We start from the raw sequence: 7,093 nt of genomic DNA on the forward strand, positions 1-7,093 counted from the left end.
GAAGGGGTTGAATTGAAATAACTTTGTTTCCACAAGATTTCATGAGGCTGGTGAAAGAATAGGCTGACAAGTTTAGGTTGCTTCTTTCAAGCAACCATTTGACACAAAAGCTCTAAATTCTTAAAATTTCCCTCTCTTCTATGGGACTTTTTTTTTTTTAATTTTCAGTCATGGAGCTTGACCTCTGGGCCTGGTCACTGTCTCTGAGCTCTTCAGCTCAAGGCTAGCCCTCTCCCACTTTAGCCACAGTGCCTCTTCAGGTTTTCTGTTGGTTAATTGGAGATATGAGTCTCACAGACTTTCCTGCACAGGCTGACTTAGAACCACGATCCTCAGATCTCAGTCTCCTGAATAGCTAGGATTGCAGGCATGAGCCACCAGCACCTGGCCAGAAATATATTTTTATTCAAATTCAGTAAACATCACCTGACATGTCCATTAAGCAGTATCTAATAGGACATTATTTTGGTACCTGACATTATTTGGTAAGGGCAGTTTCAATCTCTGAATCAGCTCTCTTATGCAGGCGGCTTACCTCTAATCAGCAGCTTACCATGGCTACTACTCCAAGCACAATTCAACAGACCTCAGCTGTTTAGAAGAGGTGTGATTAGTTTAATCTACATTTTTATTTATAGTGGGCCACCATACTAGAACTTATTCAAGACCTGCCCCTGTCTCATTTCTGGCTTTAACCTAGTTGGGAACTCCATGGGGAGCTCCAATGGTATCCATGTACCTGTGGGGACCTAGTGACCCTCCAGGGGTTCAGTCTCTTCAGGAAGTACTGGCTTGAAGGGGACAGCCAACTGAACCTGAGCACAAGTTCCACACTAGCTTTCTGGCAATGTCTCAAGAAAGGCCCCCTCAGGACCACAGATATCTACTCAGGATTCTATTAGTATATTCTGGTGGCTCAGACCCTCCAAAACTCGGAATTCACTGTAGACAAATTTCCCTCAAACAACAAAGCTCTCCGCACACTCCCCCCCTTTAAATCTAGACAGGCACAAGGTGTAGTTGGGGGTCACAAGCAGGAGACTTGCCACCTCACCAGAGGTAGGGAGGTATGCCCTTGATTCTTTGACAGATTGGAATGGCAAGAACAAGGTTCTTCAAGATTGGTCTCCACAGGCCCCACGTGTCCTGAAACAGAGATGACACATCCATACCCCAGGGGGGCTGAGGGTCACCCAGATGGGCAGAGAGACACATGGGCCAATGGCTGGCCTGCTGTGCAATAAAGAAAAAGACAAAAAGCTCTCCTATTGTAGAGGAGGGACACAAAGGCACAATGACTATGCGCCTCTGTTCATATAAAGCAATATTTAGTGAAATGAACTCCAGGAAATGGAAACTGCATTTCTTTGCTGTTATTGTTATTGATTCTTCATTTATCTGTCTTTGGGAGGGTAAGGGAGGCACAGAAATGGAAGGACAAAGGGTGAACAAATGCAGCTGTTGAAAATGAACTACATACTTGTGGGTGGGTACGGGAGGGAAAAACTGGGAGAGATTGAAGTAAGGGGTGACACTGTCCCAAAAGATATGTTCTCTAACTTATGTAACTGTAACCCCTCTGTATACTACCTTTATAGTAACAATAAAAAATTGGGAAAAAAGCTCTCACAACATGAAACCAATATAAATATTGAAGTGTAGCATATTGTTTATTCATATACTGCATTTATACTCATAGCACTTCAGACTAGAATATTTTGCTTTGTCTTTTTTTTTTTGTTGAACCTGGGACTTGAATTCATGCTCTGAGCTCTGTCCCTGAGCTTGACCTTCCTTGTGCTCAGGGCTATTGCTCTACCACTTGAGCCACAGTGTCAGTTCTGGCTTTTATTTGCCTGGGGCTTGAACTCAGGGCCTGAGCACTGTCCCTGACCTTCTTTTTTGCTCAAGGCTAACACTCTACCTCTTGAGCCACAGCGCCACTTCCAGCCTCTTCTGTTTATGTGGTGCTGAGGAATCGAACCCAGGGCTTTGTGCATGCTAGGCAAGCACTCTACCACTAAGCCACATCCCCAGCCCTCTGGCTTTTTTTTTTTTTGAGTAGCTTATTGGAGGTAAGAGTCTCAGAGATTTTCCTGCTGAGGCTGGCTTTGAATGGTGATTCTCAGATCTCAGTCTCCTGAGTAGCTAGGATTACAGGCATGAGCCACTGGGGCTAGTTTAGAATCCATCCATCCATCATGTGGATGTGCATGCCAATGCTCAGGCACAGGCACACACACATGCCAGATACTCATGCCAGTCCTGGGGCTTGAACTCAGGGCATGGGTGTTGTCACTTTTGGGTGGGTACTGTGTCTGCTGGTCAAGGCTAGTGTTCTGACACTTTAGCCACAACTCCACTTCCAGCTTTTTGGTGGTTAACTGGAGGTAAGAGACTCAAAGCTTTTTCCTTTCTAGGCTAGCTTTGAACCTCAATCTTCAGATCACAGCCTGCTGAGTAACTAGGATTCCAAGTGTAAGCACCAGTGGGCAGCCTGATTGATAGCAATCATTCTGGCCCATTTTCTCCCTGGTGTGTCCTCTGGTGGCAGAGAGAAAAGACAGCTTTCTCTGGGCTCTCCTCAGCTTATGATCAAACATGAAAGTTTCCTTCTGTTCAGGACCTCACCCAAGCCTGATTACTTGTATTGGACTCCACATTTTAGTTCCATCACAATGGAGGAGTGTAATCCTACATATTAATCTTGTGGAGAAACAAGCATTCAGTCTCTTGAAGTCACTGCACTGGGTTTGAATATAACCATGTTTGCATTCTAACCGGTAAAACTTCAATGTCTTCTATGTAGGCTCAGTTTGAAGAGCAATGAGTCTGTTCTGGTCTTGGGTTTTTGCTGTTAGATCAACAAGAACCTCAAGAAGAACCCCCATTGATTAGCCAGCATGACTCTGGAATTGGAGGTCAATAATGATTTCAGTACAAAGTTGATTTTTTTTTTTTTTTGCCAGTCCTGGGCCTTGGACTCAGGGCCTGAGCACTGTCGCTGGCTTCTTTTTGCTCATGGCTAGCACCCTGCCACTTGAGCCACAGCACCACTTCTGGCCTTTTCTATATATGTGGTGCTGAGGAATTGAACGCAGGGCTTCATGTATATAAGGCAAGCACTCTTGCCACTAGGCCATATTCCCAGCGCTGCAAAGTTGAGTTTTTTTTTTTTTTTTTGGCCAGTCCTGGGCCTTGGACTCAGGGCCTGAGCTCTGTCCCTGGCTTCTTCCCGCTCAAGGCTAGCACTCTGCCACTTGAGCCACAGCGCCACTTCTGGCCGTTTTTCTGTATATGTGGTGCTGGGGAATCGAACCTAGGGGCCTCGTGTATCCGAGGCAGGCACTCTTGCCACTAGGCTATCTCCCCAGCCCTGCAAAGTTGAGTTTTGAGAATCTCTTTCTTTGGTTCTCTTTGGGAAGGATTAGATCCCTAATTATAGGAGGGAGAGAGGAGAGACTGAATATCTATAGGATCCTGACAGGAACGATAGCAACCTCTGCCCATATTGGACCAGTCTGAACTCTGAGGTGTCCATGGGGAAGGGTGGGCAAGATGGAACAAGGGTGGGATGGTAAGCCATGTTTTGTTTGGTGCTGTTTTCAGTGTTTTAAGAGGGTGAAAGAGACTGTATTTATGAGCCCCCATAGCTGTGCAACCTCAAAGAGGTCCAAACTCATGGCACCCTTTCCTTTGGGTTATAGAAGAGGGTAGAGCAGACAAGCTGAGTAGCTTAGGCTTTGGGAATAATCAAATTCTAAGAAAGCTCTCAGGAAGTGGGAAATGATTTTTAAAATGGGGTGGGAGAGCCCTTCTTACAAATGAAGAGCTGTGTGTGTGCAGGTCCTGGACTTGAACTCAGGACCTGGACATTGTTCCTGAGCTTTTATGCTCAAGATTAGCATAATACCACTGGAGTTACAAGCTCCACTTCTGGCTTTTTGGTGATTAATTGGAGATATGTCTCATAGCCTTTCTTGTCTTGGCTGGCTTCAAACTATGATCCTCAGAAATGAGCCTCCAGAGTAGCTAGGATTACAGAGGTGACACATAGGCACCTGGCTCAATTCTTCTGTTTTTCCTAATATGTACCTAATTCTGACAGTTTTGAGCCCATTTTCTACTGTTCTTCTCAATGGCTTTTCTTCCATTCAGCCTCCCCTTTTCATGGCTGTAAACTCTTCATTCCACCATCACTGCTAACTCCTCTAGCCTGAGCTGTAGATTGGATTATCGGTGTGAGCCACTGGCACCTGGCCTGCCAAGTCGTGTTATTAAACACAATGCTAACAGGAAAGGGAATACAAAGGACCATCCTACATCCTCCAGTGCTCACATTTCAGGCAGAGCATTGTAGAGATGCAGTGCACGAAGAAGAGCCGATCTGTGTCAAGACTCCAAGAACACACTTCTTTAATAATGGATGATTAACATGGTGCCTGTGTCATTTGATATACAACTGACTTGCTTCCTTATGTAGATTTTTTTTACTGGTGGATTAAGATTTGTGCACATCCTTTTATTTTGGGTCATGTTTTGCTCACTGTTTAACTGGCAAAAGATACCTCAGGAAATGAGCAAAATGGATGGAGGAATTTGTAATACACATGAAAGGAGTAATTTTTTTTTTTTTTTGGCCAGTCCTGGGCCTTGGACTCAGGGCCTGAGCACTGTCCCTGGCTTCTTCCCGCTCAAGGCTAGCACTCTGCCACTTGAGCCACAGCGCCGCTTCTGGCCGTTTTCTGTATATGTGGTGCTGGGGAATCGAACCTAGGGCCTCGTGTATCCGAGGCAGGCACTCTTGCCACTAGGCTATATCCCCAGCCCCGAAAGGAGTAATTTTTAACTTAAGTTTGTGCTATGTTCATTTGGTGATACTGGAAACAAGTACATGCTTTCTTCCTGGAGAAATCCTATTTTCAACCCAAAGTGATTTGTCCCAAGTATGTCTCGTTTTCGTTTCTGAGTTTTTAACATAAATGATCAACATGTATGTCAGTGTGAAGTAGCTGTACTATCACCATAATTGACCAACTCATAATACCAAGTGTGTATGGGGAACATCACACAATACTTAAAAGAGTGAAAGGTCCTTAATGCCCTATCTGAAAAACCTCACGAGAAGAGAAAATATGTAGTGTGCCCTGGAGCCATAATATGTGACAGTGGCAAGGGCAAGGGCTGACATATTTATGACATCACAAAATGACATCCATCACTATGAGACCATGCTTCTCCAGTGCATCACTTTATAACACAGAAGGAAAAAATTGAGAGGAGACAAAAAGGACCACATGCAAGACAACCAACTGTGGAATAACAGAAGATTCAGTGTTAAGTAGTCCTAGCTCATAAATGAGGAATTGGACAAAGCACAGGTGTTGGGGTTCTGGACACCCCCTTTCTCCCCCCACGGGGAGAATGGTAACCACAAACTCTATGAAAGAGCACTCAGCCTGGCCCTCCGCCAGCGGAAGGCCAAAGGCGTGCTCACATGGGCAAGCGCTAAGTTGAGGACGGGTTGCTGAAGCTTCCCCTCCCCCCAGTCCCCCCACACGTTACCGAGGGCGGAGGCGAAAAGGAAGGCATCAGGGACACGCTGCGGTGGTGGAAAACGTCTCAAAGACTTTAATATGGAAGGGCACTTATATAGAAGTAATGGCGGGAAAGAAAGGGGGCTGGCCAAAGGGTCAGTCATAGGCTAGGGGTCACGTTCATCAAGTGACATCACGAAACTTCCCTTTGTGGGCGGGACAACCCCATCATGGTGGTACGCACATGTTCACCTCCCAAGGGGTGGAGGCCAGAAGTTGGGAGGGACTTCCATTGTCCCAAGGCTGGTGGAAGGGCAGCCTTTCCCAGGCCATAATAATCCCCAACACACAGGTTTTTTATTCAATGAAACAAAAGCTAAGTTCTATTTAGCACACTTCCAAAACACATGAAGTCTCGCCATTGAGAAATAGCAGTTCTGGACAGTAAAATGGACATCAAGGCTTTATTGCTGAAACACAATGATTCCAATTATCCTTACAAGATGTAATCTATATAGCAATATACTTAATATACAGAAGGTATCATAAATCCTCAAGTGCAGTAAATGACAGCAGATATATCTGGGATTCAAAAGAGTATCAGGCTCCTAGCTGCATGATTTCCAGTGATCATATATATCATGCAGTGAATAATGCCAAAAATGGCAGCATGCCTATACTTTATACAAAATGAGTTTTATCATGTATTTTAAGGTAATAGGATGTAGTGAAGGCTTTCCCACAATCTTTACATTTATGGGGCTTTTCCCCAGTGTGTGTTCTTGCATGTGATTTCAGGTAGTGAGAAAAAGTAAAGGCTTTCCCACACTGCTCACATACGTAGGGTTTTTATAACTGTGTGAGTTCTTTCATGGTTTTTCAGACCAGAGAAAAAGCTTTAGCATACTGCCTATATCCATAGGGTCTTTCACCAGTGTGAATTCCTAAGTGTGTTTGAAGGTAGGTAGAACAAATGAAGGCTTTGCCACACTTGTAGGGCTTCTCTCCAGCATGAGTTCTCTCGTGTTTTTAAAGGCCACTGTGGTAAGCAAATATTTTCCCACATGGCTTACATACATACAGTTCTCACATGGGTTTGAAGATGAGTGGAGAAAGCAAAGGCCTCCCCACACTTCTTGCACGGGTAGGGCTTCTCTCCAGCATAGACTCTCTCATGTTGCCTTAGAGAACTGGGACAAATGAAAGCTTTCCCACACTGCACACACGCATAGGGGACTTCTCCAGAGTACATCCTTTCATGACACTGGAGGTAATTGAAATAGTTGAAGCAGTTCCCACAGTGCTTGCACACAAAGGGTTTCTCACTGGTGTGAGCTCTCCTGTGCTTTCAGGCCATCAGAGCAAGTGAAGACCTTCCCACATTGCTTACATGCCTAAGGTTTCTCTCCACTGTGAATTCTTTCTTGCTTGTTGAGGCTACTGAAAGAGGCAAAGGCCTTCCTACACTGCTTAAATGCATAGGGCTTCTCTCCCATGTGTGGTGGTGTTTGTTTTGTTTTTTTTTTTTTTTTTTTGCCAGTCCTGGGCCTTGGACT

Source organism: Perognathus longimembris, chromosome 3 (assembly GCF_023159225.1).
Source record: "Perognathus longimembris pacificus isolate PPM17 chromosome 3, ASM2315922v1, whole genome shotgun sequence".
Taxonomy (NCBI): domain Eukaryota; kingdom Metazoa; phylum Chordata; class Mammalia; order Rodentia; family Heteromyidae; genus Perognathus; species Perognathus longimembris.